This window comes from Cylas formicarius, unplaced genomic scaffold (assembly GCF_029955315.1).
Source record: "Cylas formicarius isolate icCylForm1 unplaced genomic scaffold, icCylForm1.1 PGA_scaffold_6__28_contigs__length_40554024, whole genome shotgun sequence".
Classification (NCBI taxonomy): domain Eukaryota; kingdom Metazoa; phylum Arthropoda; class Insecta; order Coleoptera; family Brentidae; genus Cylas; species Cylas formicarius.
Window position 1 is genome coordinate 37,122,739 of NW_026844347.1, and position 12,204 is coordinate 37,134,942.

The following is a 12,204-nucleotide window of genomic DNA, read 5'->3' on the forward strand; positions in this document are numbered from 1 at the left end:
TAATTTGGGCAAATAAAATTAAAAAAATATAAAAATAACGTCTTACCTAAACCCCGAGCGGCGCTCTCCTATCATACAGGGTCATTCACGCAAACTTTTCATTAGAAGTTTACAGAGTTATTCGTCACGAATTTGAGGAATTTATGACCGGATGTGACGTCACCTTCCAAATTTTAAATTTGGCACCATCAGCAGATTATGACGAAAGCGCCGAAAGGCCACCAAAAGTAAAATGCTGGCAAGTTTTTGTAAAATATATCAGAATTTCATTACAAACAACTCTGAATTTCTGACAAAAATCAAAATTTCTGAGGAACATGTCGGTTACGAGAGACTTATACTAGACTTACCTCAGACTTATGATAATAATAATTATAAATGAAGTTTATTCGCCGACAATTAATACCAACCAACATATTTGTATAGATTATCCGCAAAAAATGGACGGAAGACAATTTAGAACTGGTCAAAGTACTGTCCCAAAACTGTGTATAATCGGAAAAAGTCACAACCGATGTGATAGAAAAAAAGAGAAAATAAAAAAGAACATAAGGATTTAACGTATTAACAATTAAAACTGTTTGTATTTTGTTTTAGAGAATGTCGTAAAGATTATAAGAAAACGATCTTTCAAAAACGGAGGTATCTGTATCTAATCTTATTTACTAGATAAAAGAGACATTGAGTATAAATAATACCGCTGACCAAAACCGCAGAATACAATTTACGTCCATAGATAAACCATTTAGTTGCGAATACTATGTACAAATCGTATGCACACTTATTGATACGCGACTTAAAATGTAGAGATGTGCCCAAATGTGACCCTCGATTGATTGCTCATTTTTTGCATCTATCAATGATATCTGCTTGCCAAATACCACAACCGATTATTTGGCTCCATTTAACTCTCTGAAAATGCGACTAGGCGTTTTATATCTTCACTTAACCTTTCTTGGGCAGCTGCTGTTTCATTAGGTGGAAAGCCGCGTAAACAACTACTCAAATTGCAAGTGTAAATAGTAAAAAGAAGCGTTCCCTATTTTGACAAATCGTAATTTTTTCCACAACTTTGGAAAGAACTGGTAATATGCTCTAAATGCTGTAAATTTCCCATTGAGCAAAATTGAATCAATGATATCAGTTCCAAAACGAACAATTATATTACAGCTTAATAAAATATCCAGATTTTTTTGATGCCATGTCATGTTTTCATAAACCATGATCTAACCATGTGAACTTTCTCGTGCTCATAGTATAAATTTATAACCATTAAAATCGCGTTTAATGATATTCCAATATAAAAATTAAGTTCAGCGCCTAAAACAAAATATTAATATGTTAAGCTTTCGGTTATTGATTCAGTAAGGTACTACTATAGATTGGGATCTACGATTTCATGACCATTAAAAAAATTATATACGAGGGTGAAGTGAAAAGTTTTGCTGCCGCTTGAGTGTTTAACAAAATCGCCAGTAGTAATAAAGAAGCTCCAAATATATTTAGTTAAAAAAAACTACGTGAGTTGAGTTGAATATATCCACAAGTCCCAGTCATTTTTTGAGGTTAGGACACAGGTAATAGTCGCTGGGGGCTAGGTCTGGGTAGTAGGGAGGTTGCGGCATCAATTCAAACTTCAATTTTTGATTTTTGGACGTGGCAACAATCGTGATGAAACAAAATTTCTTTTTCCTCGCCAAATAGGGTCATTTAATTTGCACCTCGCGCTTCAAACGTTGCAAATTTGTTTGCCGATAAAATTGTTTCAGCCTTTTTCGAGGTTGGTTCCCCTTTTGTAACGCACTGTTTCGAATGTTCGAAAGTAGACCTAGTGGCGCCACCTCTTTATAAGGCCGGAAACTTTTCGCCCCTCCCTCGTAATCACAGGCGTATATTTTAAATTTTAAAACAAGGAAACAATTATGTAAGTCACTTTTTCTCTTACATTTCAACTACTACGATGTGATTTATGTTTTCTTTTTATATATAGTGACCATATTGAAAGGTTGTAAAATGATTGTGTATGTTTTATTATGGGTCTCCGAAAATATTCAACAATTCAACAACAACCCGCGCAGGAGTAATCCAAAAGTTTTCTAAATATGAAGATTGCCATTAGTCAGTTACCATCGACAGTTTGATTGAAGAGATTATCATTAGAAGTTTACAAGAATCACCATGGGCGATTAAAAAAGAAAATCACCCCAGGAAAATATCATTTGGATGAATAGATATAAATATATTATTATTAATTATTAATTATGTGTTTCGTATTTTAAAATTAATATTTCATAAAATGTACTTTATAAAACTATTTACACCATTAACTGAATGATTGATGTTCGTTAGAACCTTGCAAGAATCAACATCAGCGATATAGAAGACAGTTATATGAGGAAAACATCCTTGGATGAATAGATACAAATATATCAAGTTTTTAATATGTTTACACTATAAATTATAAGTGGTATTTGGTATCATAAAATAAATACTACATATAATGTTTTTTATCATTTTCTTTACACAATTTAAATCGTATTTACAAAGTTAACTTTGATTTTTTTTTCACCATCTACATAATAATTCATAATTGATGTTTAAATAGTTTACATATTTTTCTAAACTATTTAAAACAGGTTAATTTTATTTATTTCATAATTGAACAGCTGACTTCACTCTTTGAGATTTTATTGAGATTTATTTGCAATAAAGACTGTTACTATTAATATTTTTTATTTAAAGTTTTATGTTTATTTCTTTTAGCGATGAAAATTTTAATGTTATATTTGTGCAGATAAAAATAAATTATCATTATCATAGTTCAATAATGAAGATTGCCATCAATCATAAGAACTTTGCAAGAATCAACATCAGCAATATGGAAGAAAGCTATCTGAGGAAAATATCACTTGGATGAATAGATACAATATATCAAGTTTTTAATATGTTTATACTATAATTTGGAAGAAGTGTTTGGTTATAAAATTAATACTCCATATAATGGTTATGGCTATATTAAGTAAAATTAAAATTAAATAAATAAATAAATAAATAAATAAATAAATAAATATATATATATATATATATATATATATATATATATATATATATATATATATATATATATATATATATATATTTATATATATACAGTGTGTCCAAGATAAGGATGCACAGCATGGGGATCTCGGAAACTATAAGAGATACAGTGTCGGTTAAATTAGACAAAAGTTGCGCATTTTGATACCGAACAAGATCCCGTTTTACAAATTTGAAAATTCCAAGCCGTTCCGGAAATATCCGAGAAAAACCGAAATATTGCGATTTCGTTTTTATTATTTTTTAAAGCTACTTGAAAAGATATGAAAAAACGGAAAACACTTTTCCATTGGAACTTTTTAATCTCTCCAAATTGACGTTAACAAATTTTCATTACAGCGTTTCGATTCCATGGAACCACCATCAACTTTGATTTTTCTTATGGGACGGAAAAAAAGTACACACAGTATTAGGTTGTGCTGTTCATTGCGAATTCAACGATGTATGATACAATACGGTTACTTATGTTTTTATCCAGAAAAATGGCTTTTTAATACATTTCTAGTATTTTATTGTAGTAGGCCATGAGATCCGAACGATGAAAGGCAAAAGAAAATAGTTGACAAGTTCGAGTTAATGTGTTTATTTATTTACTAACTCTAACTGTTCATTTAACATAACAACTAAATCCAACAAGTTAATGAAAAACAAATTCTATAACAAACATAACAACATAAGTACGCCCGTCTCACGGTAGACTCCAAAACACGACTTAACATTTCAGGAGTAATTTTATTAAACGCTGCTCGTACTAATTGACGTAATTGTTCCTCGTTGTCAAAACATTCTTTGAATACCTACCTCATTTTTTATGTAGCCCCATAAGAAAAAGTCCAAGGGAGTTAAGTCCGGGGACCTTGGAGGCCAAGGTGTTTCACTGTAAGTCCCAATGTATTTTCCATCAAACCGTTCAGTTAAATATTGGCGAACTTCTCTGGAGTTATGGGCTGGGGCACCATCTTGTTGGAACCAGCAGCCTTGCACAGCGCCTAGCGGTAAATCATCTAAGGCATCTTCTAAATCGTGCCTCAAGATGTCAAGGTACCGCTCGGAAGTTAAGGAATTATTATAGAAAATAGGGCCTATAATCTTGCTACCAAAAATCCCACACCAAATATTAAACCCAAAGCGAACTTGATGTCTGGATAGTCTATTAACACGTGGATTTTGTTGCGACCAATAGTGTGTATTGCGCCTGTTATAAATACCGTTATTGGTCACCATACTTTCATCAGACCAAATCACTTTATATGGAAAATTAAAACTCTCATCACACATCCTGGTATACCACTCACAAAAATGTCTACGTCGTTCGTCGTCACCTGGTTTTAATCCTTGACATATTCTGAATTTGTAAGGCTTAAATTCATTTTTCCTTAAAATAAACTGAGCTGTAGATTTAGCTACCCCATTCTGGTCTTCAATTTCTCTGGTAGAAGTTTGTGGATTTTCGATAACAGATTGTAGAACAATGTATTGGTTTTCTTCATTGGAAGGTTTTTGTCGGGATAATGCAGGCTTCTTAAATGATCCATATTCTTTCAGATTAAATAACAAACGCAGAAAAATACTCTTGTCAGGTTGTCTCCGCTCTGGGTATTTGTTAGAATACATACGCTCGGCTTCCACACAATTTCTTTGGCATCAGATGTAGCAAGACAGCATATCACATTTTTCTTCGTTTGTAAAATTACCTCCCTCCATTGTAGAACAAAATAAATTAGAAAAAGACAACAACAATAAAAATACAAAAACAATAACTAAAGGAATAAACTTATGATCGACTGATAACAAAGACAAATAACATTAATGTGTCATTGAAATTGACTGGATGTCATTTTGTCATGGCCTACTCCATTTAAATGCTGAAATGTATTAAAAATCCATTTTTCTGGATAAAAACATAAGTAACCGTATTGTATCGTACATCGTTGAATTCGCAATGAAAAGCACAACCTAATACTGTGTGTACTTTTTTTCCGTCCCATAAGAAAAATCAAAGTTGATGGTGGTTCCATGGAATCGAAACGAACGCTGTAATGAAAATTTGTTAACGTCAATTTGGAGAGATTAAAAAGTGCCAATGGAAAAGTGTTTTCCGTTTTTTCATATCTTTTCAAATAGCTTTAAAAAATAATAAAAACGAAATCGCAATATTTCGGTTTTTCTCGGATATTTCCGGAACGGCTTGGAATTTTCAAATTTGTAAAACGGGATCTTGTTCGGTATCAAAATGCGCAACTTTTGTCTAATTTAACCGACACTGTATCTCTTATAGTTTCCGAGATCCCCATGCTGTGCATCCTTATCTTGGACACACTGTATATATATAATTTGGAAGTAGTGTTTGGTTATAAAATTAATACTCCATATAATGGTTATGGCTATATTAATTAAAATTAAAAAATATATATATATATATATATATATATATATATATATATATATATATATATATATATATATATATATATATATATATATATATATATATATATATATATATATATATATATATATATATATATATATATAATAAATTAATTAATTTTATAAATTCAACTTTGGTTTTTTTTACGATTTATATAGCAATACAAAAAAGAGTGATCTTTAAATTTTGATATATTTTCTTAACCTATTCAAAATGAATGAATTTAACTCAGTTCTCAGGTTCATCACAATCAAGAAAACCGTTACTTTTTTTTTCAAAATTTAACACCCCGTGTATCTGGGAAAAACCTTGGATACGTCGAAATCAAGCTCCCTACGTAATCTAGCCCTACTGTGTCACGACCTAAATATCAGTGCCGGCGACATTTTTCTCCTCGTTAGGTATTCTTTGTTCGCTCGATCAACGTAATTTATGTCAGCGGCACGATTTAAATCACGGTTTAAAGAAAGTACCATAATGTAAATTAAATTACAAGCAACAATGCGCAACGCGCAAACACACGTACAAACGAGTAAAGTGATTCATAATACACACATTCTGATTTCGTTATGAACAGCGCAACTGGTGTTCTCGGCGTTGCCGATATTGTAGGTACGTTCGTTCTTACCATCGGGGAAAGGCAAGGCAAGTTCGTCTCAAATTTCCTCTCGGAAAACTTCATTCCGTTGTAAACAACCACCTCTCTCAACAGTATTGCGGTAACAGTAATAGCATTCCCATTAGAAACTTAAAATTCGTTCTGCTCGTTTAGCTATCGACTTTTTTTTTGCGTCCAGTGAGGATCGAACCCGGGACTCGCGGAGTATTGAACTGTCTACTTACACTCTAGGGTAAAGAGTGTATTCGTATAAGTATGAGCGATGCCCCAGATAAGTTACAATCTCTATTTGCTTTGTCACTTTGGAACTGTCAATGTCAAATTTTCAGGTTATTTAACAATATGTCAAATAGAAAGTACGATCTATCTAATTTGATGCTCGATGCGCGATAAGATGAGCCTCTACAGTCTAGACTGTACATCTTATATAAAGTAAAATATTCTCAAAAGAAAAATTCATACTAGGATAGGCACAATCATAATATCGTAGATTGACGTAGATATAGTTTTCTAGGCACCAACTACACTAAATTAAGCGAATTAAGTTGCCTATATTTTATTGTTAAATGACACTTGCATGACCGTCAGAATTGAAAAAAATCAAAACTCAAAGTTCAGGAAAGGAAAGTGACGTGGCAAAATCACTTTTGTTTTTCAAAGAAACTTCCACAGGCCACTGCAACACCATTTACAAATCTTCTGAATTTCTTAGTATTTTACTCTGCACCTGATTATATATAGTTTGAGTTGGGCAGAGCTAAAGGAGACGCATGAACGTTGTCTCGATTGACTGATTCCCGTATTGGTGAAAGGTGAAGGTTAGAGATATTAAGCTTTCCATCACAAAATACAACTCACCAAAACCTGAAAGCAACTCTACATCGAATACATTGGAGATACCGGACGAAAAATTTCAACCAAGCTCAAAGAAAAGAAGAAAGAGCATTAAGATAAATAAACTCATCGGCAGTTGCTAAACATAATCACGAAACCTGACATCAAATTTTATTTGATAATCCTAAAACTCTTGCATGTATTCTATAAACAACCAAACGATCTTGACCGCGGTCTTTATCTTTCAATTCTGGGACAGCACGACAATTTTATACTGGCTAAGTTTTGAACTAGAAAGGATTAAAACCATCTCACTTCGTCATAATCATCCAATTGCTCGTGTATCATTGTTGGGTAAAATTGGCTTACAGTTTCATAAAATGTTAAAAGCTTATGTCCAGAACATTTTCTTGTGTCACTAAACGTAAATCGGAAATGCTTTTTCTACTGTGCTGTTTATAGCCTTCCATTTACTGTCTCCTTCACTCAAATGCCTTTCTATAAATTCTTTTAAAATCCATTTCGAGACCACTGATCCATCCGTTTTCCTCAATTGAATTTTTTTTCTAATTTAGTTGTAATTTATCATGAAATAATTATAGCCCTTATAGCTATTTTTTATAATTTAAGGCATAGAAGATGTGTATGACGACGGAAGATATACTGGTTAGGGAAGAAGAAGAAGTAGTGTAATATTAGCACTTCATTACAGTTTTCCTTTTCGATGTTTTTTCTTTTAGTATTTTTCTTTTTCTTTTTTAATTATATTTCATTTTTTAATTATTTATTTACTTTTTATTTTTACTAATAAAGACAATTATTATTATAAATGTTCGCAACCAACATTACACGTACCTGCAACGTGGGTTGCGTTTCGTTAGGATACCACTAGATAAAAGTGTGGACAAATGTTTCAACTAGATAAATTAAACAAAAGCTCCCCAACTCACAGTTCGATCTGGCAACGCCGCGCGCAGAGTCTTGCTTGGGAATATCGGGTTAAATAAAACCGTGGTTAATAATAATAATAATACGTGATTCACCGAAAATTGCTTAAATTGGTGTGTCGTAATTTCGAGCTCTTTTAAATTGGGGGTAATTAAAGCATAAGGCAGAAATTAGAAGTCTCGCTTTTCGGGTATCGTTTTTCGACGGTCATTGAGAGATTAGGTTTAAATTAAGCGTGGAAGATAGCCCATGTGGTCGCTGCGCGAGTGAACTTTATTAGTTATACCTACCTACTTAGTAAGCAACGGTAAAATTAAGATTTTCGGTCAAAACTCACGGTAGATATGATTTTTTTAAAATATCTTTTTATAAGGTTTTCCGAGATAAATATATTCATTTTACTCTTAACAGTAATATCGAAACTCAAAAAGTTATTTTTTTTTTCGAAAAACAGGCGAAGATATTTTAGTTTATACTTTTGTTAATAAATATGAAGACAAGTTTTTTTGGGTGCGGAGTTTTCAAGATTATCAAGATATACGGTGTTAAGTATATAAGGTGTTATCTGTTTTTGGAAAATAATGGTAATAGACTAAAATTATTCAGTGACGTCCTCTGGCATTATAGCGAATATTATTGGCAAAAAAAAATGCCATGTTACGAACGCCATTGGACTTAACAATTTTAATCTATTAGGCCTCAATTAACTTCTTAATGCATCAAATAACATTGCTAAATTTAAACAGAATCGAGTGGGTTTCCAAACTTTTATAACATCACGAATCACTTCATGAAAACACTGTCGAATTGTGAGGTTAGAATCTGTATTCTTGTAGAAAAACAATTGTAAAACTTTTCTTATATTCGGTAATTTTCGTTTACTTAATTTTCTACATGAAAAAGCAAGCAAATAAATTTTCTTTTCAGCCATTTTACTGATAATAATTGAAATTACTGAGAGCTTTAAAGAATGACAATACACAATAATTTCTTAATATATGTGTTGCAGACACTGATAATTTGACAACTGTGCGTGTGATCTAATATAATTAGTGCTGCCACCTACACTGACAACCATTTTAAAATTTGAAATCCATAGAAATAAAACACTGATTATTCTGTAGATAAAAAATTATTAGAACTATTTCTGAAAAGTTCAAAATTGTAATTTCCAAATGGCTGTAATTAATCTTCTTTTAATGATAATCATACTTTGTTATACGGTTTTGGAAAGCTTAAAGACTCAACTTTAAAAATATAAATTGGTTTTTTGTAAAAAATAGCGAACATTATACGTAAATTTAATTTTAGTGATTTTTGGTGAGGATTTTTTCGATATCAAAAAGAAACATTTGAGAGAGTAAGAGCTAACACAAAAATAAAACAAATTTTTAAAGCGCCCTAGTATATATAGATGTCGGAATATTCTGTATTTGGTAAAGCAATAATAAGTAAGTAGTAAGTAGCAATAAGTAATGTGGGTCAAAAATTCATACTTCATTTTACCCTCAATTATCAAACGGGGCTTATATAGTCGTTATACTGAGGAAATGAAAAAAAATCAGAAGAAATTTCGAAAAAGAATATAAAAAACATGGAATATGCATGTTTCGCATACCACGCCTAACTCTACTTCAAGAATTTCGTTATGAAATGCTAGAATCAAAACGGAAGAAATCTGCATTGACGTTCTTTTATAAATTACGAAATTGATTGTTCCTTTCTCCTAAGTAGCAACTGTAACCCCAATTTTGCAAATAAAATTAGCGTTTATTATTTAAATGGACCCCGTACTGCACTGTGGCCCCGCCTGTGGTCATGTACCCAAAATACCATAATTTTGTTTTGCCGTAAAAACTCGTTACAATGTCACTAGCGATGTATTACAGTTGTGTATCAATCTTTTCTTTTTATCAATTTTAAACTAAAAAAATACATAAAAGAAAATATACAAAAAAAACGTAGGGATGTTTTTTTTTACCTTTTTAATACTTGGTGAGCCAAGAAAGCAGACAAAAATTTAGAAAAAATCCGTGAAATCTTAGCCGAGTTAATAGATACCTTGCCCAATAGAGTGAACGAGAATACCAACTTGGAAAATCATGTCTTCTATCTTTGTAGTAAGTTCAGTGATTATTGGAGGCAAACTTCTAGTTCTAGATCAAAAGTGGCAGAAATGCAGCAGGTCTCCGACGATCAAGAGCCGTCAACAAGCAAGCCAAAAAGATTTTTGATGAAAGAGTTTGAAGAATGTACTGAACGATCTGAACGTCGAACATTGTGGGAGTTATCTAAAGTAGGTAGTTCTGCAATTAAATATTTAAAAGATCAGTCCAAAACCTCGAGTTCTCAGATCAAAGAAGACAAAATATACATTTATTAAAGATTTTGTTAATTCAAAAATGGCCCCAAATGTCTTCCCTTCCTATCACAAAGTTGTGGAGGCAAAGAAAAAGTGTTATCCTTCGGATGAAAAAGTCAAAAGACATCTGCAGAAGTTGAACTGCAGTCACTTCAAATCAAGCAACATGACAACTCATTATAAAATGGTAATCCCGTACCCGTAAATGTGAATTATTTTTTTGAAGGTATGTTTCCTGCTGTTGATAAAATTTTAGTTTTTAAAAACAAATAGTTTTTTATTTATATTAAAGTTTAATATAAATAAAAATAAATTTTAATATGTACAAAAATCCCATATTCAAAAGCGCGCGAATTTCATGACCGCATGTCCCGTAAGACGGGACCGCTGTGCAGTGTTGTTGTTAACTCGATCCCACTATTCCGAATGTGCAGTTTAGGGTGTAAAAAACGAAGCGGACATTTCTAATTGCACTTCCACCGATTCATTCAAAAACCACTTTGCATTTAAAACCTAAAGTATTGCAAAACTGTAAATTTCACTTCGATGAGCATATATTTGCTGATGCTCTGGTGTTTTTTTGTTTTATAAAAGGAACTTGGTTTCATTTTGTTTCTCTTTTTGCGATAACGTGCGGTTAATAATAATAATTCTGAATTCCCGTTGGGATAAACAAAAAAAAAACATCATAATAACATTTGTGATAGAATTTAATATCACTTAATTAAACTTGAGTTGCGGAACTCGTCTGCTACCTTATTTTACAAATAACCCAGACAAAATGAAATATGTAATCCTAGTCTACAGAGGAACCAAAATAAAGCAGTGCATTAATTGAAGTTGGTTTTAGTCAGAGTTTTAAACTTAGTCGATGACTATGGGACAATCATCCATAAACCAATTAGGACAATTGATAGCCGAACCCTTTATATCTTTCATTTAAGCGGGAATTATGTTTATCATTTATTTGCGACATATAGAAATGTCCGCCGCCATATCCTGTTCCTTATAAACGGTTGTGTTAAGTCTTCTTTCTTTTTTTTCTCTGGTAATAATGAATTTTTCCGCAAATGAATCATAGTTGCTTTATCTTATAGTAGTCGATTAGTTAATCTGAATCACCTAATGTAAGTAAGATTCGTGTTTGTAATCTGCCATTGGGTTCTGAAGTCTAATATAAAACTAAATCCCGTGGGCTATTTTTCAACCTTCAATTCGCCTTTTTTTTAAAGCTAAAGGGTGGGGGAGTGGGAGATGATCGTCGCTCGCCTCACCTGAGTTCCCGAAACTGTTCTGAAACGGCGAGACGTACCAGTCCCTGAAGTAGCCCGCCGTGTTGCCCCGCGAAAAGTCCGCACGCCACTGTCGCCGCGCGCTCAATTGAACTGTTTATCGATCTATTTAACCCAGGGTTAAGTATACTCAAGACGGTCCGACAATAAGACCACAATGGACCATTACTTGATCCCCCTATACGCGGTCAAATCGAAACCATCGGATCATCCGCGCACTTTTGGCACGCTTCCAAAAAGAAAAACCGAAATCCGCGTGTACTCGCTTTTCCGCGCCAAAATATCCTTCAGGACGCGTCGCCGCGCCACGTTGCCGCAACCGTAGACCAATCGAGAGCCCTCGCACCACGCGGTAACATGTGACCGTCGATCTGCGACGTTGCCTTGCTTCTGCGGAGAGAGTGTAGAACAGTCGGCCGCGATTGATTCAAAACAACTGACTGTCGCGGCGGCAGTCGCCGCCGCCGCCGCCGTCGGATACGACTTAACCCCTTACCCGGGGGCGGCGGGGTGGGGGGAGATCCTCGTCGCCCCTCGCGCCACGACTGCCCGATGGGCAACCCCCTACCACTATCGGGAGGCACGCATGAGCAAGAATTGTAATTAGATTCGTAATGTC

General features: G+C 33.4%; 1 protein-coding gene across 4 annotated transcripts in view; it reads right to left on the reverse strand.

Annotated features, from left to right (window-relative positions):
* LOC132703013 (POU domain, class 6, transcription factor 2) overlaps window positions 1–12,002 on the reverse strand; it is a 159,132-nt gene extending 147,130 nt beyond the window's left edge. For all 4 annotated transcript variants that reach the window (XM_060672016.1, XM_060672015.1, XM_060672014.1 and 1 more), the window contains exon 1: window positions 11,568–12,002. The gene's annotated coding sequence lies outside the window, so the exon portion shown is untranslated. The remainder of the gene's footprint in view (window positions 1–11,567) is intronic.
* Between the last annotated feature and the right edge of the window lie 202 nt (window positions 12,003–12,204).